The 23366-nt window shown below is 44.9% G+C and overlaps 1 protein-coding gene across 3 annotated transcripts in view; it reads right to left on the reverse strand.

The window, feature by feature from the left end:
* LRRN2 (leucine rich repeat neuronal 2) overlaps positions 1–23366 on the reverse strand; it is a 164478-nt gene that overhangs the window by 54035 nt on the left and 87077 nt on the right. The window contains exon 2 of one of the 3 annotated variants that reach the window (XM_053393245.1): positions 2838–2942. The exons of the other annotated variants lie outside the window; for them this stretch is intronic. The gene's annotated coding sequence lies outside the window, so the exon portion shown is untranslated. The remainder of the gene's footprint in view (positions 1–2837; positions 2943–23366) is intronic. 3 annotated transcript variants of the gene reach the window in all.

Genomic DNA, 23366 nt, shown 5'->3' on the forward strand with positions numbered 1-23366 from the left:
GAGCTGAGCTCATAGTTTTTTCACACATATACATGTGCACACAAAATCCACTCCCAGTTACTCCCCTTTTCTTCATTTCAGCAGTACAACTTAGGAGGGAAATAATTTTCTTGTGCAATTGCTAAATAATTAGGAGTCAGAAATCCTTGCCATTCTACTTCAAAAAACCTAGGGGTCTCCCAGTAGATCCCAACCCACCCAGCTATATCAAATGCCATGGAACACATCTCAGTCCTTTAAATAGGAGGACCTCATAGAACACCCCCAACTCACAGACTTTCAGCTGAATTCCAAGGTACATTCTAGGAAAATACAGGTCAGTTTGAGCCTTTGATGGTTGGTCCATGGAACTGCGATGGCCTGAGATAAGAGGGCAGTTCATTTCAAATGAGAATAATAGCCTAAAATATTTTTGTTGAAAGCTACGACCTTTAACTGCTGTGCCACAGGCCGAGTTGGCCATGCCCATGTAATCGGCACACACTGAAGCCAGCACGTATGGCTTTTGACACTCACTCATGACCACAGTTTCAATCTTTGATCTGCCAAGGGCTGAAAGGGTTGTGTGAATTTGCCTGGAGCTTCTGTGATCTCATCAGAAGCTATTTCCAAGAGAGTATGCTAAAGGCCACAGCCTTAATGGACCTGCCACAGTAGCTGCATAGTCATAACTGAGCCCTGGCTGTTTCATTTATAATATTCAGTTAATATTGGAAACTGTATTCAACTGGACCTCCAGTTGTTATGAGCGGCGTGAAAAATGAATGCGCTCACAATGGCTTTGGCAGCACTAATTGATGGATGGGCAGAATGGCAAGGTTTCTTCAGTCAATAGACCAAACCACTGTAACAATCCTGACCTTTCTCCCATACCTGCATAAAAATTGCTTCTGGTTTTGTTGAAGCTGCAGATATTCAAAAGTTATGCTTCTGGCCTTATCATCACAAGGCTTAATTCCATATATGGGAGGGGATTCCCAGGTGGCTCAATGGAGCCCTTTAACTTCCCACCAGTCCTTGTCCAAGCATGCATCTCTTTGAGTGCACTGCAGTGAGCCAAGCTGTTGCCTGGAATGAGAAGCCCATACATACCTCCCACAGAGCAGCCATCTCACTCAGTGAGCAGACTGAGTAGGACTTGAACTAGGAAGACAAGTCTTCAAATTGGTACTCAACCACAAAGCCCGATGTGTGCAGCCTGGGAATGATAATTATCCTTCAGCTTCTCCCACCTCAGAAGGCTGCTGTGGCACAATTCTGTCTATAGAGCATTGAACTTTTTGAAGGGGGCACTAGATAGTCAAATTGGGGAGTCCTTTTGTTCTGATGAGAGTCATATGTTGCCAGTGGTGGAGCAGAGTTGGGGTGGGGGGCTAGAGCCAAAAGCAAGTTGGATGGCTTCCTTTCTCTTTCTTCTTGCCAGTCCCTTCCTCCTCTCTCTTTATCTGCTACTCCTTTTCTCTTCCACCATCTGCATGAAATCAAGCTGAGATCAGCATGAAATTAAGAATATACCAGTTATTAATAATGGTGTTAGAGTATGTCTTTCTATTGCTGCAGCCGCTCAGAATATAAACAGAATCCTGCTGCTTGATTTCTGTAGCATACTCTGTTGATATTGTTGTGTGATTCTTGCTCAGTAGCAGCTCTTCTTCGTCTGGGATTCCTCGTAATAGAGCCCCGAAACCTGCTTTCAGTGGCATGGCCGAGTCCTGGAATGTGTGGCTGCTTTTGTGCATGCACAGAGCATCCTTCTCATACAATAGGTTGTCAAATCCAGTCTTCAGATTAAAGGCTTTCCAGGTGGCATTGGGCATGAGTTCCATGTGGCTGTGAGCATCTTGACCTCTCATTTGTAGATGCTCATCAGGTCTCTGTTAGTTTTAGCAGGTCTCTGTTAGTTTTAGACAGTGCTTTTTTTCTTAAAAAATGCTTAGGGGTACTCTCATTTTCTTACTCATATTGAAATACTGCCCCTCAATGAGGCCAAACTTACATTCACAAAATGTTTAGGGGTATGCGTACCCCTGCGTCCCCTCAGAAAAAAAAGCACCGGTTTTAAGTATTTTAAATGTATCATTGCTTCTATTGACTCTTGTTTATAATGTGGCTTTGATAGTGTGCTTTTATTCTGTTTTTAAACTGAAGACAGTTCCCCTGGGAATCTCCTTTTTTAGGCGAAATTGGGATATAAAATCTAATATATCTGCCCGTCGATCTGCCTACCTGCCTGCCTATCTATTTGCAGAGATATATAAATAGATAACACACGAAACTTTTCTACAGAGTTTTGGGAATCCCAAACAGGTATATTTTAGCATTCTGTTTTCATTGACTTCTTTTCCCAAATGGAAAAGAGATGTCTGTGCCAGAGTGCCTGCTGGGCCCAATCTGACTTAAAAGGAAGCAGTATAAACAGGCTGAAAGCATATATTTACATACTTTTTATGTTGGTGCCTTATTTGTTTTAAACACTTAATGTCTTGCCAATTTTTTTTTACATCTCCCATGTCTGATGCTATGTGATGCTCTTTGTAAGTCTGTGTTTCTCCTTGTGGTAAGGTTGATACCACTAATTCTATTTGTCTTGAAGATGCAAAAGAAAAAAGAAAAAAAGAAGAAAGTGGGGAGGAAAGAGAGGGGGGCTGCCATGACGTAGGTGTGTTTTGAGTAAACAACCACAGCTGGCTGCTCCTTGTTATCTTGTGGAATCCTTAAGCAGCCAACAGGAGGGAACAGCACCTGGACAGACTGAACTGTTGCTGCTCGCCTTTTTCCCCTGGTTTCCATTTTTTTTTTTAAAAAAATAAGAGGGTTGTAAAAAATATTTCACTTACTCTTTGCTGCTATGAAGGGATCCTACCAACCATTTTATGCATTTCACACTTTCTAAATATGGGGGCTTGGAGATGGAGGTGCCCAATGAAAGCAAGTGTGATAACCTGTGGGAGATGAAATAAATAAGGAGCAGCAGTAGCAGGCAATGTGGGCAAGGATAAAGCTGCTTACTTGTCGCACTTGCCTGTCACGGTGCTTGGCACTGGAAGTGCAGCAGAAAATGTGTACACCATTTCACTCTAAGCCTCGATTGTTCTTATTTTGCAAAAGGAGCACTATCGCCCATGCATTTCATGTGATCCAGAAAAGGAAGAGAAATGCTGGCTAAAACAAGAATTTGCCCTATGGTTGGAATTCATTTGAGGTTTGCATGAGTAATATATAATCATCCTCAGAGTAGATCCACTGAATCAATGGAGTTCATTGGGTATACTTGGAGAATGAGTTAGCTGAATATCACTGTCTGTTTTCAGGAGAATAGAGCACATGGCATTGTGAAATTTTGAGTTCTTGATGTGCCTTTAGCTCCATTCAGGCATTCAGTTGCTTTGCAAGAGAGCAAAAAAGAGTGAAGTCATAGTAGCAAGCCCCCACCCCCAGTGCATCACCCACCCTTACTTTATCACCCTTCATAAGTCGAAGGGCTCATTTCTGGAGTGGGGAGCACCCTGTACTCTGTCGTGTCAATGCTGGCATGAGAATGGGCACCATGGAGTGCACAGCTTGTCATTTCATACACTGCCGCCGCCAATGTGTGTTTTCTACCGTTGTATGTTCTATTATTCTACAACAATCAGGCTTTTAACCAAAAGAACAACCACCCCATTGGCTTTTAGATTGGTGGAAGATGTGAAATTGCAAGATGGAGAAAGCAAAGTAGAGATTTAAGCAGTGTGTAACAGTGTGGGAGGAGATAGCACTTGCACCACAGTGATCTGTGATATGTTACAAGAATGTACCTCCTTTTAACTGTGCAGTGATGGAGGGTACAGTCTGGTGGTAGAACATTCATATTCTCTCTCTCTCTCTCTCTCTCTCTCTCTCTCTCTCCCTCTCCCTCTCCCTCTCCCTCTCCCTCTCCCTCTCCCTCTCCCTCTCCCTCCCCCGCTCTCCCCCCTCACTATTCCATGTTCAAAAGCCAACCAAGCTTGCTTGCTCGAGTGTTGGCAACAAGAAAACATTCTCCACTACATGTAAGAGCATCAGGCTAGCTTAGCAGCACTATGTGGTACACACAGCCCTTTCCTCCAACACCTCTTCAGAGGCTCCTAGCCCTTCAACATTTGTTGTCTGCAGTGGTTGCCTCGCTCTCCCTAATCCTCGGGCTGGCCTTCAGCTATGACAAACTACTACAGTGCATCATTAATTTGGGCTCTTCATTGTAGATTAAAAAATCCTAAATAATCTGCATGGTGTTGGGTACACATGAACAACTCACCATGAACTGAGAGAAGCTGGAAAACAACATGTTCAGGGTTCCCCACCTCCACTGCCACCACTAGGCACTGAAGTGGCCGTGAGAATAGGCCCTTTGTGTATACCCTCAGCTCCTTATATAAAGAAGGAAAAAAATTACATGTAGGCCTTCTTCCATCTGCTTTTGTCTTTTAGTTCAGGTGACAGAGGACTAGAAATGTTGCACTGGAGAGCTGTGAGCTCAGTTGCCCATGCAAGATGCAAAGAAAAAGAGCACAGTGTTTGAAAGCAGGGGAAGGCTTAGATCATTACACACGGACAGCCATGCATGACTCTCTGTCTCTTTTTCACACACAGAGAATCCCGAGGACTTTTCATTCTCTTCGAAGATCACAGGCAGAAGACGAAATCTGTGAGAGCTGTACAGTTCAATCTTTTTAAAGAGAAGTGGGAGAGCACTGTGATCTGTGCTCCGGCTTGCCTAATTAAATGAAAGGTTGGGCAGATGGGAGCTTCCTTCTCATTGCATAACAGAATTGTGGCTTGTCCTGTCAAATGTGGTTCTCTTTAAAATATATATATATGAACAAATGAAAGGAGAATTATCTTGCAGTAGATTGCATCATATTGCATCTCCAGAAGCCTCACAAATGACTTGATCTCTAATAAGAAATGAATTCAGAAGTGGTTTGCTCCTGCCACAAAATATAATGCCTGCTTTCTAGCATCAGATCAGCCTGGCACCAGGATCCTTCAGATGTTTATAAATATGAGCATAACTAGCAAAGCCATCCAAGAGGAAGACTGCTGGGCTGGAAGGGAAACAAGAGCCCCCCTGGGGATGCCCCTCCTTTTCCCTGAGAAAGGATTTAAAGGGGAGAATAGAAAACCATACACCACGGGCCCTGTTCTGAGTTTTACACGCAGCAGGAAAGGCTTTGGGCTTTTTAGTTGGTAATGCATAGAGTCCTGTGTAATTCAGACATGATCAGCAGAGCACAGAAGCGACCAGAAATTCTCTTTATGAGCTACATACTGCCAGATTTTTCAAAGAGCCGTATTAGAATGTATTATTGTAATTAGATTATCCTACTGTATAAAGCCCAGGGAAGAATGTGCTCCCAACAGAACCCCATATCCATGCCACACTTGTTTTTGGTAGCAGTAACGTGCCCTACAAAGGCATACTGTTCAATTATCCTCTTGCCTTTTCTACCATGATGGATACAGATTCCTACTATGTGCCAAATTGGCATCTAATACGGCCAGGGGTAGCCATGTGGCACTGGAAATGTTGGGATCGAGTTATTACATGGTGCTAAAAATGTATAGATAGATAGCAACTAATATGAAGATAAGATTTATTGGACTGTTCATAAAGGTTTGAGTATGTGCAGAACTGCCACTAAGCTGTTATTCTGAACAATGCCCTGGACATAAACTAAGGTTCTGGTATACTGATTGGTCAGTTGGTAGTCCACAGCATAGGAAGCCATCTTCTACTGTACAGGCAACTGGCTTTTTAGGAATTTGGCAAGGATCAGGATCATTATCCAGAGCTTTGATGCATAATGTTTTCAAGGGTTCCAAGCACTGCTCATGCATTATCTTACAACCCCTAGAACAGCCCTGCAAGATTGGTATGCATTATTGTTCCCAGTGACAAGAGTGTGTGTGTATGTGTCTCCTGAGGTTGAGAGAGATCTAGAACAGCTTGTCACATTCAACCAGTGGGTTTATGGCACAGATGAGATTCAAACTGGAGACTTCCTGATTCACAACTCAGTTGACTAGCCACCAGACCAGCATTCAGGGTCCCAAAGAAGACCTTCAAAAAACAAAGGACAAGGGACCACCTATCTCAGTGCTGGAGCTCATGTGCTGTGGGCAGAAGGTCCCAGCTCCAGTCCCTGAGCCATCTCCAGACTAGTGAAAAATACCAGGTAGCAGGTGATGTGAAAGTCTTCTTGCCTAAGATCCTAGATTGGTGATGCTGGTCAGAATAGAAAATACTAGGCTAGGTGAACAAGAAGTCTGATTTGGTATGTAGCAGCTTCCTAAATGACAGGGTTGTAGGAAGCTTGCCAATTCTCATGCTGATCACCATTAATTTGAATGCATCAGCCATGGCACAGAACCAGTAATCACAGCACAAAGCTCCTGCTCTAGTTGGTACCTTCTCTGAGAGGTAATTTACTTCTGTATTTCCTTTTTGATGCTGCCTCAGCCACAGCTATTTGAAAGCAGGCTCCCACTAGCACAATGAGAAGGCACCTTCTTTGTCCACCCACCACAAGCACACTTCATCTGCCCGCAGTAGAGCAGAAAACGTAAAATTTTGCAGGGAGCCACATGCCGTCAGTGGGTGGGCTGAGTATTTCTAGGGTCAATTTGACTCCATAGGATCTGGGAAGTACTGTTTAATAGGGTCTCTAGGAGGTTTGAAGTGCCTCTCTACTGTATCATTTCAAACAAGATTATTTTGTATTCAGGCACACCATCTAAGTACAGAATATATGTACCCCATCAGATGTGGAATGAACCAACTTTCATTGTTGGCATTGTTGTGTCCCTAGATAATGCATCGGCCTTAGAGACAAGCATCCAAAAATACATATGTGTTTTTCACACTTGAATCAGCACACACTTATTTTGAACTCTGAACATAGTCTACACCTTGGTATTCTTTTGTTAGGCTAAAAGCCCACTATGCTCAGCTGATGTTCCATGAAGCCAATGACAGGAGATTACTTCCTGATAGGAGGAGATCTCGCATGAGTGTTTTGACCTTAGAGCAGAGGTGGGCAACATGTGGCTCCCCAGATATCTTTGGAATACAACTCCAGGCTGTGTGGTCACAGGGATGATGCAAGTTCTAGCCCAATGCCTCTGGAGAGCCACAGATTCCCCACCTTAGAGAATCTGATACATAGCTGTCAAGTGCCCCTTATTTGAAGGGACAGTCCCTTATTCCAGCGCCATGTCCCACCGCTGTCCCTTATTGATGGATGTCCCTTAAATGTCCCTTAAATGATGTCCCTTAAATTTCAAAGGAAGCAGCTCCTCTCCCTCCCTCCCTGCCAGCCAGGGAGGAGGGAGGCTCCAACTGTGTTGCTTGGCTCTGTTGCTCACCCAATAAGAAGTCTAAGAACGACTGGGGGGTGGAGCTTGCATGCCTTGTGTGTGGCTAGTTAATGCAAGCTGAGGGTTTTTTTTGCGGCAGCTAGACTGGTGACTGGGAGCGGCCGCCGAGACCATATAACACTGGTCTTGAAAGACCTACATTGGCTCCCAGTACGTTTCCGAGCACAATTCAAAGTGTTGGTGCTGACCTTTAAAGCCCTAAACGGCCTTGGTCCAGTATATCTGAAGGAGCGTCTCCTCCCCCATCGTTCTGCCCGGACACTGAGGTCCAGCTCCGAGGGCCTTCTGGTGGTTCCCTCACTGCGAGAGGCCAAGTTACAGGGAACAAGGCAGAGGGCCTTCTCGGTAGTGGCGCCCGCCCTGTGGAACGCCCTCCCATCAGATGTCAAAGCGATAAACATCTACCTGACATTCAGAAGACATCTGAAGGCAGCCCTGTTCAGGGAAGTTTTTAATATGTGACATTTTAGTGTATCTTTCATCTTTGTTGGAAGCCGCCCAGAGTGGCTGGGGAAACCCAGCCAGATGGGCGGGGTACAAATAATAAATTATTATTATTATATTATTATTATGAATGCTGGATGCCATTTTGTTGCACGTGCTGCTGCAAACTTTGCAGTGCAAAGCCAGGCCGGGGAGCCATCTTAAGTTGAGGCTGCATAGGCCTTGTGGTGCATGTGATTCAGATTCTATTCAGTTGAACCTCTGGTTACATAGTTGGTTGGACAGTGTTCTCGAAGCTACCCAGCATGAGTTTGACCAGACTGCAGGAGGACAGGAAGACTGGAGTGCCTGGAACAGGTGAGGCAGCAGGTCCCTTATTTTGGCTGCTGGTCCCTTATTTTCAAGGCTGCTGGTCCCTTATTTTCAAATCTGTAAGTTGACAGCTATGATCTGATACGAAGGCAGAGAGGCTGCAGAAATAGCAGTTTTGGAAGAGAAAGAGACTGAGAAATTCTAGTTGGAGTTAGGTAAGCATGCTGGGATGGGACCCAAATTGTTCTTTGGGGATTCCTTGTAGGAGTGCTAGTTTGCCACTGCTTATGCTCTTCCAAGTATATTTAAAAGTAAAGCAAATATTACAAAGGCACCATAAGCTTCCAGTGTTATTTCTCATCCAACTGAAACTTAACCTGATACCACTGGCTCTGAAACCCCATACTGCTTGAGGAAGTAAGCAGTTCAAATACAGCAATAGTTCATTTGATGGGACCCTCTCCCCTTCTCTGTCCAAGAGCCGTAGGGTCAGAGAAAATGGCCCAGAAGTTACCAATTTCCAGATGCAGAAACCTTTCTTCCTGGATTCTTGGTTTTTTTAATTCTCAGGTTGGTGTCGCTGCACGGATGCTGAGCTGTCAGCTCCGGCTGTGAAACAACACGACAGGGAAAGCATCCCTGTGACCCGATAATAGGCACAGGACGCTGTTTATGATAATGCCAGCAATAAAACCTAGAGAGATTTGACAGCATCCTTTTTTTTTTGCACCGGGAATGGATCAAAACTCCCCTGTGTGTCTGTCAGGCTGAGCAAAAACCTTTCATTTCTCAAAAATAATAATAATTCAGATTTTGGCTCCCTATGACAGATGCAATGAGATGACAGGCGACAAGCAAGGCTCATGGCATGTAATGTAGCATCTTCCCCAGCCCTTGAAGTGTGGGGGAAGCAAGTGACACTGGATCTAATAAAGGACCAGTTCTCTATCTACCTGTGGAAGAAATTTTTGGGGAACATGGTCATGGGGAAGGGACAACCTGGCCCATCAATCCTACATCTGGAGACAGTTGAAACCAGAGTGTTCTGCCCTTCTTCTAATGAGCTTGCAGCAATTAGGGTTGCTTTTTTCCATCACGTTGCCATACACCTGGGTTTTCCCTGACATTTTGCCGATTCTGCAAAATTCCCCCCGACACCATTTTTACACCTGAAAACCAGGACATTTTCCTGATGTATGGCCAGCCTAACAGCAATGTGCATTTGGCTATCTTCAGACTACCACATTTTTGGGAGAATTGGTTGGTTAGGAGTTGAACTACAACTCCTATTACCCCAAGGTAGAATGGCCATCATGAGTGGAGCTGATGAGAATTCAAGTTCAGGACATCTGGAGGGCACCAAGTTGCAGAAGGCTGCTCAAGGGCTACTGCTAACAAGGGCTACAACTAACAAGGTTAGGAGTAGCACTGAAGATGTTGCTCTATGTTGGCAGTCTCTGAGTTCTGCTCCTCTTCTACCCATGTCCTATCATGCATTTGCTGAGTCTCCACCCCACTGCCCTCCACCACAAATAGACTGCACCCTTCACCATGAATGGCTTGAGAAAAGGTAGCAAGCTAAATACTGCCTCCCTCACCACCACCACCTCAATCTAGATGCTACACTAACTCAAGCTGCCAAATTATCAAGCAGTTTAAACACTCCACAAAAGAACAACCCCACACCACCCCTAAATGCAGAAGTTCTTTGGGGCTTCCAACACAACTCAGATCCAAATCCCATGCAGGGGCAGATTTTGGTTTTTCAAATTTCAGCAGCACCCCATGCAAGCCCAAAATTCGATGCCCCCATCTCTTACCTTCTATTTTGCTCAATTCACTGTGTCATCTTTCGCCCCAGCATTGGGTTGTAACCAGAGTATTATCACCCATGGCTGCCATTTTGTGCTGGCACCCACTTCTATATATGAGTACCAGCGCCTCATTTTTTATTCCCCCTCAAAACCCCCACTGGTTGTAGTTTTGGCATTGTGGCACAAGTAGACAGAGCCAGAAACAAATTCTGTACCCCAGCTGCTAGACCGAGGATGGGGGATTTGTGGCTCTGCAGATGTTTTTGGATCACAGCTGCCATTGGCCACAGCCAGCATGGCCGATGGTCAGGGGTGGTGGGAGTTCTGGAGTCTAACAACACCTGGAGCGCCACAGGTTTCCCATGCCTGCAAGCAGTCACGTTTCAAGTCACGCTGCAGCTTCCATCAACCTGCTCTTGGCATCTGCCCCACTGTTTTGGATTCCCATTTCTGCTCAGACTCAGCATGCACAGTGTTCAAATGGCAAAGTGTGAACTAGAATGCTGATAGCAGTGTTCATGCAAGTAAAATGAGGCTGGATGCTGAGATATGGCTGTGGGGTTTGATCTTTCTACACAGGCTTCCAGGATTGACAGCATCCCCCACGCTCGGCATCTACATAACTTCCCTCTGACAACCAAAAGAAACAAACTACTCCTATATCATTAAATGGCAAAGCTCCTATTCATTTTAATGGGAGACGGATCGCTGTCTTAGTATTTATGGGCCAAAGAGAAATGCAAAATGTAAGATTTCCCATTAGCTGTTTGCAGTAAATGGGCATAAAGAAAAACCTCATTCTTCCCCTTTAAGAGAAGAATTTTATATTTGACGCGCACACACAAATTCACAGAAAATTTATTATCAACTTCATCACAGAAGAACATGATTTAATCAAACAGAGCTCTCATAGCACAACATGATTCTTCTGTAATGCATTAATCTTGCTGTAATATATTGATGGAATACATAATCCAGAGAAAGTTAGTTATGCTTAAATCACACTGAAATCAATAGGGCTTAAGTTAGCTGTAAGTAACTTGGTTAATTGATTTCAATGGGACTTAAGCATGACTATTTCCTCTGTATTGTGGGGGGTTCTATGATTGTGAAGAAGAGAAAATCATCCTCTGCAGGGAAAATGGGAGAATTTTCTTTTTCATTAACTTTTTTAATCCTTTCCTGATTCAGGAGTGAGAATGAGAGCAGACATTTCATGTGGGGCAGGAATTCCATTTGAGGCGCAAGGCAAATGATGGTTTATTTATTTATTACATTTGCCCTCACATAAATGGTAGTTTCTTTGCATGTTTTAATAAGCAGGGCCTGCAACAAAATGTTGCAGCGTGGACAGCTCCTGTCCTGGATTCTACCAAGCTAGCCATTCCCTTTTCTAAAACTCCATTCCAGGTTCCCCCTGCCAAGTTTCTATTTCTGTATCCCCAAGAGTCATTCAACATTCCATGCACACTGAGCATGCTCAGTTCTCATTGAGTTGCTCGGTGCCCCTCCTTAGATTCTTCCCCCCCACAAAACAAGATTTGTTGCACTTCTGCAAATATTGGTGTTACTCCCCAAACCTGACAATGTCTCCCTTCTTCAAATGAGGAGCCCACCCAGAGAATGACTTGGTAATTAATACCTAGAATTATTGTATTTTAGGAAGGAACATTCAAGTCTAGAGGAGAGCCAAAGGCCAAATACTTATGCTTGACCTTGGTGGTAGAGTTGCATGACAGCTCTACCTTCTATAGCCATGAGTCTGCTGATTCACTTATTTGGCTGTCTGGCCCTACATTAGGAACACTAGAAGCTACTTATACACCAGGTTAATTTCCTTCGTCCATCGAGTCCAATATTTTCAAGTGGCAGTGGGTCTTCAAAGCCTTAGACAGTGGTTTTCCCTGCTCCCTGTACCTATTAACTGGAGATGCTAGAGGTTGATTGTGGGACTTACGCTGTGTACACACTGCAAATGTAAAGCACATAGGGCAGGATTCCTCTAACTGGTCCCATCAGTGGAAGTTCTGTGCAGAGACTACCATTTGTGCAATGAGGTTTCTCCTTTCTCCTTCTCCCATGTGCCCTAGGTGCCCCCTTAAATTAGCTTGGGGGCTCAGGAGAACCCCCAGAACAATGAAGGGGGGGAGGGAGCAGAGTATCACTACATCTGGCAAAAGGGAATGCTTGTACAGACAGAACAATTGGAAGAGTGCAATGTTTAATTCCATCCATGGCTTCCCCCAGAGAATCCTGGGAAGTGTAGGTTATCTTTTCCAGAGCTACAAGCCCTTAGCGCCCTTAAAAAACTACAGTTCCCACGATTCTTTGGGGAAGACATGTGCTTTCAAGTTATGGTGCTTACTACACAGCTGTTCCATGTGCAGAGTATGTGCCCTACTCACGGAGCTGCAATCCCTCCCTGTCAATAACTGCTCTGGTACTAAATCTCATAATTAAGATATAATTGCATCTTGAAACTACTAGCAGTTTGGGAAGAGATTTTCTTAATCAGTGGTTTAGCTAGCTAATATTAGACCCCAGATTTAGTGGTTCTTTGTGGTGGCGGAGGAGCTTTAGACAGTCATCTGCACTATTTCAGATGCAAAGTACACATTAACCGTTTCTCTTTTCCACCCACCCCAATCCATGCTTTGCAACCGCTTCAGTGTTTCTGCTATAGAGCAAAATGCAGACAAAAAGAGTTTGCCAACCCTGATTATAATGATGTTGGTGTTGATAATGATGACAGTAATACTACGAATAATCACATAAATACTCTCAAGCACATGCAGTTTCACATTTTTTAAAACTCACTTGAATAACAGCACCATTATGACTGCAGGAATAAAGTTTATGTCTCTTGCCTTGATGCTAAGGCAATTACCTTGTGTGCAAGCACCACCCTTTTGCAGGAAAGGGTAATATAATTTTAAAGTAAAAATAATAAAATGAGGATTTGTAACAACACATGGGCCATCCATAAGATTTAAAAAACAAAACCAAAACCAAGATGAAAGACAGGATGCTGCAGTGACCCCCATGCCCATACTTGCCACTACTCTCATCCTCTACCACCAGAAGTGCCTTCTTCTGAAGCACATTGAGAAGGCCCAACACAACATCCTGACATGGCTCTGCACCCAAAACAAATACAATACCTTGTTACGCAGATGTGATAGTTACAACATATAGAGCGCAACAGGCTGACAGGCTGACAGTCCTTGTATATGGTGTACATCCTGGACTTGATTCATATGTTAGGAAGTAAGCTCCCTGGAGCTGGCACCTATATCTGTGACTCTCTGAGTGGTAGTCTGGGAAGTGGGAGGGCGAGCTGTGGGTGGTGCCCACTGGCATTGGTAGGCCAGAAAGCAGGGTGGGAGGTCCAGCAGTAGGTGAATCCAGAGCCAACAACAGCCAGGGCCAACTCATTCCAGCTCTGTCCCCAATCTCCTTCTCCTCCCTGCTAAGTTCTACATGGGTACAATGGAGACCAAGGAGGATGAAGCTGACGGCCACTGCCATCCTCTGGACGGGTTGGAAGGAAGTAGGCATACAGGCAGGGGTTGAGGGCATACCCTGTAAGTGTCCTGGAAAAAACTAGACATCCCATTTTCCTTCTTGTGAGAGAAAGATAGCCATTTTGGATGCCATGAGCTCACACAATTTAGTGCCGTGACACCCCCCAAAAAAGTGCTTTTTTCGAGGTTGTGATTTTGCTTGGTGCCCCAAAATGTGTGTATTTTGGCGCTGTGCCTGAAAAGGCACTTTTTCAAGGGAGAATCATGGCGTGAAATCAAGCAAGATCATGGCATCCAAAATGGCCGCCATTCTCTCACAAGAAAAAGCAGGAAGAAGTTGTCCAGGAAGATTGTGTCCTGGATTTTGCTGTCGGGGTGTTAAAGGTTATGTGACGGCATATTGCAGTTGATGGGGCAGTGCCCCATTCACCCTCACAGACCAGCCTCCAGTGGCTATGGAGCCCTGAGGTCCAGCCCTAGCTGCCCCACTGCTCTTAATAAGAAAATTGGGGGTGGGGTGGATACAGACTCCTATGAACATGTTTACTAGCATTGAGAAATCTCTGTAGTTTGAAAAGAATAGCTTTAAAGAATTTATTGGACTATCCCCTTGTAAGGTGGGACAAGCTACTCAGCTGTACTAAGTCCTCATTCCCACCTTTGCTTTCTCTCTTCCTTTTCTCATATTTCACCAGCAAACCCTCCCCCTCCTCACAGCGGCTCCCACAACATGGCTGCCTCTCCTGGCTGCTGTAGCTATGGCAACCATGCTCTTCCCCCAACAAATGATTGGGGCTGTGTCTCTCTCCTCAAATGCCCTCTGGCCTCCTCATTAGTTGTGGTGCTGGCTTTTCAGAAGCCTTGCATCCCCACAAGCCAGGAGCGAAGGCTTGGGTTTCAATAATGGGTAGCGGGGGGTGAAATGGGATGGGTTGGTGAGGAGATTCAGGAGCCAGAGCAGCAAGGCATGCTTGCCAATTCTGTGCACACTAAGGCTGGCAGGGCTGGCTCGGGGCAAGGCTTCAGCTGCTGCTCATTCTGACAGCGGATGCGCTTGTCACATGCCCAGTTTCACTGAGATTGGCTCGTGTTAGAGAAGCAATGAATGAAGGCAGCCGCTGTGCATTAAGAGCTCACTCCTGTACCAGGGAGGGCAATATAAATGCCTTGAAACAAGCACCGAACTCAGCAGAGCCTGTTTCTGTTTCGGTATAATTTATATTATCAAACTGCAATGAAATCCAAAGAGAAATCCTCAAATCTGAGGGTTTGTCTGCACTTCAGCTTGTCTCATTCCAAGGAACCGCAGGTCTGAGCAGTTTTCTGCTTGTGCAGTGCTTTCCAGGCATGGGTCCGAGTGGTTTTGCCTTTGCCCCACTGTTTTCCCACAGAAAACCCACTCTTGAGGGCTAAATCAGAGCAAACAGCAATCCAGAGAAAACTCAATTTACGTTTGCTCCGATTCAGTGGTAAACAGCAGGTTTCCCCAGGGGAAAGTGGAAATGTGGATGAGGTGACAGTGCATAAATACTAGGTTCACGTGGGTTTCCAAATCATGCACATGCTTTTCAGCACAACCCTTTTATGCACAGATTTCCTTACAGGGATGTTTCCCCCAGACCTACATTTGCCATAGAATGAATGTGGATGCATGCGTATAGAGCTTCCTGATAGGGCCACTCAGAGGCCGCGCCTGCCAGATGGAGTCAAACTTCCCCAGCCCTTTAGATGAGATTGCTCCTGCATGCCATCCTGTCAAGTGAGATGCTGAATAATTCAAGCAAGACCCTGAACAGCCTGGAAGATACCTCTAGGTCTTGCTTAATGAGCTCATCATGGACTGCTCATCCAAGGATAACTTAAAGGTGGGGTGACAGGAGACTCGGCTGAATACATAGCTCTAGCACTAGGTCCAGGAGTGCTTTTCTAAAGTAGCACCCATTAGAAGGGATAGGAGAGGGGGGGCTCCTCCATACTCAGCTGGATCCACTCCAGACTTGGAGGCATGCTGAGAAGTGGGTTGTTCAGGAGAGTCAGGATTCAATGTTCAGACTTGGCAAAATAAAAATGAAATGAAATGAAAAGCCATACATTTAGCTTTAAATTGGAATCTTGAAAGCAGTTGTATTTGTGGTTACAAAAAGAATTGTATTCAACAGACTATGATAGTTGGCATGCAATATGTTTGCTTTCTCCAAAAGCTTTCTGGGGTGACTCATTGTGTCTAACACAATGAATTCATACCATTTGTGTATAGGGAAGCAGGGGATCTGCTTTCCTAACCTGAATTCAAGGGTTTTCCATTCTAAGACTGATAAAACTATAAAAGGCTAATACGCATTCCTTCTCTATGGAGTGCTCAGGCTCTTAATTAGAAAACAACCACAGAAACAGCAGAAGTTTCCAAAATGGTACAGGAAGTGAGGCATGTGGTGGCACAGGTCATCAGTTTTTTCACAGGCACAAGTCAGTAGGTGCTTGTGATCCATGCCAATACAGTGCACACATGATGTTTCATGTGCTAGTGGAAGTGGTGGCCATCATATTCCCTCCCCCACACCTGATATAAAATTGCGATTTCAGTACTAGGAAATCTGATTATTCCAACAACAGACATACTAGTTGTGTGAAGAAGTTCAGATCCCCTGAGACAACTGAGTAATAGCTTCACATGTACCAATATGTGATTGTCTTCCTAGGTCCTTAGTTACAGCTAGACCTCTTCGGACAAGTGACTCTCTGGGTTCCGTGTAGGATTTATTTCTCATCTATCCAGCTTTCAGGGCCCGACTACAGCAAAAAAGAAAAAAAGAGAAAAAGGCAATAGAAATGGAGGGTCTGTATTAGAAGCTGCATCCAGCCTGTTGTTGCTTTCAGCTTGAGATGGTTGCTTTAAAAATATTTACTCCCCAAGTAATTGCAGCTGACACCTGGTGAGCGCTTTTCATTTCCCCTTTCCTTCACAGGTGACTGCCTGTGTTAGGATATTAATAGCTAAAGGTTGAGAGGGCTTGGGCTGCGTGTCCCAGCAGTGGATTGCTGAGAGCTTTCTTCGTAGCAGCCAGGAATCATTATACACCAAGTGTCTACTTTCAACAAATGAGTCGACTCGGTGGTAAGTACAGCAATTCTTTTGGTTATAGAAGAGAGGGGGACTCCACAAGTAAATGAGAAGCAGAGGGCTGTACACACCTAGCCTAGCTGGCAGCAGATTTGGTACTTGGTCCCATTTCTCTCTTCTGCTCCCAGCACTTCAGGCAAAGTTCGCTGAGCATCATTTATATGGCGCGTTGATAATGGCCCAGCCAAATCTTGCAGTGAGACTGGAGAGCATTATACATTCAAGAGTGTGAGACACTTTGATAACAGTCAGGTGGAGAAGGAAATTTTAGACGAATGCAGGCGTTCATCATGTGTGGCAGCTGAGCTACACAAATAGAGTGAAATTCATGGCCTAAGTAACCTTGCTGGAGTGGCAGCTAATGTACGAGCTGCAGCCGTCTACTTCCAAGGCTTATGTTTGTGCTGGCTGAGTCTCTGGATCTGCATGAAATGGGGCAGCCTTCATTTGGTTCAATTTCTCTGGTTGCCCTGGAAATTCTTTGTAGTGATATGTACACCAGTCCCTTCAACTACAAGCTGTTAATGTGAAGAGGAGGGGGAAAACAGAACTGCTACATCAGGTATGGAAGGAAGGAAGGCAGTGCCCTACTATAGGTGGAAGTTATTTAAGCTGCTGCCTGTAATGTAAACCAGGGAGGGGTTTACCTGTGGCCTTCCAGATGTTGTTAGACTGCAACTCCCATCAGACTTGGCCAACATAGTCAATATTCAGGGATGAAAGGAATTGGAGGGCCAGAGATTTTCTGTCGCTTTTCCTGCGGACAAGGACTTCTATATTTCATCAAGAGAGAGAGAGAGAGATTCTATTGTTTCCAGTGTTTAGGACCATGCTTCATCATACCTGCTCCTTATCATACCTTTTACATTCTTTTAAACTGCTTTTTAATTGTATTTTTCAATTTTCCCCAAATTGTTTTTAATTGTTTTAACTTTTTATGTTTTTTGGGGGGTTATTCGGCTGTTTCTGTTTATATTTTGATTATGTATTTTGTGTTTTCATATTGAAATTTTATCTTGTGAACTACCCTGAAACCTGTGGGTATGGAGCGGTAGATAAATTTAATAATACCTGCACATGCACTGCACTTTTTTCATGTGTGGCAGAAACCTTAGGATTCCCAGACTGCAGCCACTGGCTTTTATTGTTTTCAGCTGGCATGAATTAGATCTTCACACTAAGCACCATTTTTTCTACCTGGGATTCTAGGCTGTCCTGGCATGCCGGCTCTTTTGCTCAGGGAAACTGGAATAGATGACGAGCCTATTGAAGTTAGTGGAAACTCAGTGTGAAGGTAATATAGGTGCATAGCCTTAGGAAACATAAATACATGAATATTTATCCCCAGTATTTCAGGGGAAACTATTTTGCATTGCTCCTGTATGCAATGGGACCTGTTTCTTAATACCTCTCCTCATTGGGGTCTATATTTATCATAGACTGATACTATAGGGCAGGGGTCACTAATCCAGTGCCAGATTATCAATATTCAGAGTAGGCACCAGTCTATGGGCCCCATGCCTTTTAGGGCCCCCACAACAATGGATCAGACCTATACGGCCTAGGACCCTTGTACCTACGGGACCGCCTCTCCTGGTATGTCCCACAGAGAAATTTACGGTCTGCAAATAAAAACATCCTGAAGATCCCAGGCCACAGAGAGGTTAGGCTGGCCTCAACTAGAGCCAGGGCTTTCTCAGCCACGGCTCCAATCTGGTGGAACACTCTGTCACAAGAGACTAGGGCCCTGCGGGACCTGACATCTTTCCGCAGGGCCTGCAAGACAGAGCTGTTCCACCAGGCCTTTGGTCAGGGCACAGCCTGACCCCCTCCTCTGACAATCTGCACAGAATTTTGCTTAATGGTTGCCATCAATTTGATTTTAATTTGATTTTAATTAATTTTATAATGAATGTTTTTAGAATGTTGGATTATTTTGATTGTTGTTAGCCGCCCTGAGCCCAGCTTCGGCTGGGGAGGGCGGGATATAAATAAAATTTATTATTATTATTATTATCATCAATAATATTGATCTTGAAAAAAAATTACAAAAATGTATTGGGAGATGTTTTGTGAGGGGAGCCCCAAGATTTCTACTGCCTAGGGGCCTCCACAGGCTTTAATCCGGCACCACATTTCTCTGTGTTGCTCCAGATGTTGTTGAATTCCAAATCCCATCAGCCCCAACCAGCATGACCAATGAGACTTGTACTTCAGCAACATCTGGAGAGCTGTAAGTTAGCTGCTCCTGGTCTAGGGTGCACTAGTATGAGGAAGACTTGGAACTCTTTGATTTCCTCAAGAGTTTTCCTCTTCCACTTAACAGCCTTTTCATATGCTGCTTGAATAGGCTTTAAATCTTGGGACTTCCTCATGCCAGCGTAATTTTCCATCTGGGTTCATTTTGCTCATGGACCTTATGTAACAGTTTTCAGAGAGACAGCCGTGTTGTTCTTTTTCAGCAAAACCAGTGAGGAGCATTGTGGCATCTTAAAGGTGAACCAAATTTCTAATGCTAATCTTTAAAGGTGCCCCAAGACCCTTTGTTGTTCCATACGTTTACAAAATGTATAGGTAGCTGTTCACCATGAAAACAGTCTCATGGTTTTCATGATGATAGATACCCTTTGGAGCTGTATTTGCTCGTCTACTCTGATCTTCTAGGATTTATTACTCGCTCATCATTTTTATGGACTGCTCCTGTGTCAGGAGTTTGCCTATGACTGGAAGAAAGCATTATGGACACAGTTTCCTTCTCTCTCACATGAAGGCAGAATTTCCCATTGTGCCTTCAGTCTATATAATCTCCAACCCCCGCCCCCCAAAAAACATTATTATTTCCAGAGAGTGGTAGGGGATGCTTTATCCCATGTTGATGGCCTTTCAGCCGATTCCCTGGTGGCCCGCTGGAATGTGGCGTTAACCAGGGCTGTTGACTATTTGGCTCCGAAGCTCTGATTGCATGAAGCCCAGACAGCCCTGTGGTTTTCCACGCATCTGAGGGCAATGAAACAATCACTGAGATGGCTAGAGCATCGGTGGCGGATAGCTCATTCTGAATCTGACAGGACATGGGTTAGAGCTCAATGTCGAGCCTACCAAGTGGCGACCTTCTTCACCGCCTCTATTGCATCTGTGGACAACAGCAGCAGGTGGTTCGCAATTTAGCGGAACTACCTGCTCCATCGGGGCTCAGTACAGGCCACATGATCTCCTGCAATGATTTTGCAAAGTTTTTTTTTTCTTCAGATAAAGTAGCTCAGATTCGGGAAGAGGTAGACTTCACCGTGGGAGCAGGGCCGGGGCGGGAGAGTGCTAGAGTCCTGTCTAGTCAAGTTGCATGGGATCAATTCCAATCTGTTACCTCCGAGAATGTGGACAGGCTGCTTGGACCAGTGAAACCAACCACCTATCTCCTTGATCCTTGCCCATCCTGGCTTATAAAAGCTAGTGGGGAAGGGCTGGGCGATGGGCTTTGCGGGATGGTGAATGCTTCTCTCTGTGAGGGAGCCTTCCCAGACTTGCTGAAAGAGGTGGTTATCAAACCGCTTCTTAAAAAAACATCTTTAGATGCGGCCAATATGGCCCAGTCTCAAATCTTTCATTCTTGGGCAAGGTGATTGAGCGAGTGGTTACTGAACAACTCCAGGCACGCCTGGAAGAAGTGGACCACTTGGATCCCTTCCAGTCAGGATTCAGGCCTCACCATGGGACTGAAACTGCCTTGGTTGCACTGGTCGATGATCAGGGACAAAGGTGAGAGCTGTTTCCTAGTTCTGCTGGATCTCACAGTGGCTTTTGATACCATCGACCATAACATCCTTTTGGACCGTCGAGAGGGGTTGGGAGCTTGGGGCACTGTTATACAGTGGTTCCGCTCCTTCCTCCTGGGCTGTGTTCAGAAAGTAGTGGGGGGGGGGATGAGTGTTCAGACCCCATGGGCTCTCAATTGTGGGGTGCCCCAGGGTTCTGTCCTCTCCCCCATGCTTTTCAACATCTACATGCAGCCACTGGGAGAGATCATCAGGGGGTTTAGGCTGGGAGTTCATCAATATGTGGATGATACCCAGCTCTACCTCTCTTTCAAATCAGAACCAGTGAAGGCGGTGAAGGTACTGTGTGAGTGTCTGGAGGTGGTTGGAGGATTAATGGTGGCCACCAGATTGAGGTTGAATCCTGACAAGACAGAAGTACTGTTTTGGGTGGACAGGAGGCGGGCAGGTGTGGAGGACTCCCTGGTCCTTTATGGGGTAACTGTGCTCCTGAAGGACCAGGTGTGCAGCCTGGGAGTCATTTTGGACTCACAGATGTCCATGGAGGTGCAGGTCAATTCTGTGTCCAAGGCAGCTGTTTACCAGCGTCATCTGGTATGGAGGCTGAGACCCTATCTGCCAGCAGACTGCCTCGCTAGCGTGGTGCATGCTCTGCTTATCTCTCACTTGGACCACTGCAATGCGCTCTGTGTGGGGCTACCTTTGAAGGTGACCCAGAAACTACAACTAATCCAGAATGCGGCAGCTAGATTGGTGACTGGGAGCGGCCACCGAGACCACATAACACCGGTCTTGAAAGACCTACATTGGCTCCCAGTACATTTCTGAGCACAATTCAAAGTGTTGGTGTTGACCTTTAAAGCCCTAAACAGCCTTGGTCTGGTCCAGTATATCTGAAGGAGCATCTCTACCCCCATTGTTCTACCCAGACACTGAGGTCCAGCGCTGAGGGCCTTCTGGTGGTTCCCTCACTGAGAGAAGCCACGTTACAGGGAGCCAGGAAGAGGACCTGCTTGGTAGTGGCACCCGCCCTGTGGAACACCCTCCCACCAGATGTCAAAGAGAAAAACAACTACCAGACTTTTAGAAGACATCTGAAGGCAGCCCTGTTTAGGGAAGCTTTTAATGTTTGATGGATTACTGTATTTTAATATTTTGTTGGAAGCCACCCAGAGTGGGTAGGGTATAAATAAATTATTATTATTATTATTATTATTATTATTATTATTATTATTATTATTTTATTATTTCATTGTAGATTCAATTTTTATACCTTTTACTTCTTTCCTCCTGTGCACCAATTTTTAATTACTCTAATTACCAGGTCATGAGGTTGGGAGTTTCTGAAAGTTCACATTCAACAAACTAACCAACCAACCAACCAACCAACCAACCAACCAACCTGGCTTACTTTTTCTGAATTTGAGCTCTGAGAATTTTGCTTCCTTTTTGACTGAATTGTTAGAATACCTGGCCTTCTGGCTTATTAATGTTTCCTTTGAGCCTGATGCTAGGCTGGTGGAATAGCTAGGGGCAGAGCAAAAGCAGGGACTGTTACAGCAGCAGACGTTGGTGAGAAATAATATAGTAATGTACCTCTATTGGCCATGCCTGTCATGTTCTGCTTTTCAATGCAACAGACTTTGATGAGGGACACTAAGCTGGTGAGTAGGGGTTCTAGGTGGGATCCGACGGATGAATCTTTTTCCAGTTCCGGAGAGGTGGGAACACACAAACTATGGAATTGTATTCCCAGCAAACTAGTAGTTATCAGCCCAATATTTTGATAATTAGTGGATAATTCTTTTATAACACAATTAAATCACAAAAACGTAAATGCTACCATTTAGCTTTACAGTGGTGTCTGATAGAATAGCTACTTACTCATTACGCTAGGGATGGAAAATTGGTAGCCCTCCAGATGTTGCTAGACTACAGCTCTCATCATCCCCGACTATCGGCTGTGCTGTCTGAGGCTGAAGGGAGATGGGGTGTCTAGAAAGCACAAGTCTGAGCAGTTTTCCTTCTTCTCAGGGATACTAATTAAGCCTCTTGAATGCTTTAAGTCTGAAGGCTTCAAACATAAAATGGAATAAGTTGTCTCATCAACTGCCAAATACAAACTACCATTGCATGTTATCTATCAAACACCAAAGAGGAGCATCACTTTAAATGCTTTCTAAAAATGAATATTACCGCATGTCAGACATTATATATTTTAAATTATGACAAGTCATTGGTTTTCAAATTATCTACCAAGGAGCAATTGCGACCCATAAGCTCACGTGGAACCTAAATTCAGAATTCCCCAGAGCCCTGTGTGTGTTTGTGTATATAACAGACTACCACCTTTAGGATGGGAATGATACATTTCAACCTGTACAGGAAAATTAGTGTCTGGCTTTTGATTAGAGGCAATTTTGGCTATATCTGCATGCACTTTACATGCATGTAAATTCTCTTTTTTCATTTATATACTCGAAGCTTCCACCCCTGCTCACATTGCTTGCCACCCCTGCCAAACCCATCACCCCCTTGCCAACCCCTCCCTTGTCACACACCCTGTCTCCTCACAGCTCCTTCAATACCCTCATCCCCACCTACCTACCTCACCCCATTGCCAATCCCCTCCTCCCGCAGCTCACCCAAAACTCCCCCTCCCACACAGTTTGCCCCAATCGCAAGATCTCTTTGTTGCTGCCACCATTTGCAGGGGAGAGAGAAGTGAAGAGCAGAAAGCTTTTATTGGTAATGCTTTGTGCTTGTCTGAATGAAAGAAAGATAAAGAGGGCCCTGTCAATGTCTACAAACCACTCTACTGTACAAAGGTAAAAGTCACAGCCATTGCTTTGCCCACTTTCACCTCTGGCCCCACCTACCACTGGCATGTGGCCCCTCAAAGGTTTTTCAGAAGGGAATGTGGCCCTCGGGCTGGAAAAGGTTCCCTATCCTTTGGATAAACACACAACCCTGGAGCCCC

This window comes from Podarcis raffonei, chromosome 6 (genome assembly GCF_027172205.1).
Source record: "Podarcis raffonei isolate rPodRaf1 chromosome 6, rPodRaf1.pri, whole genome shotgun sequence".
NCBI classification, from domain to species: domain Eukaryota; kingdom Metazoa; phylum Chordata; class Lepidosauria; order Squamata; family Lacertidae; genus Podarcis; species Podarcis raffonei.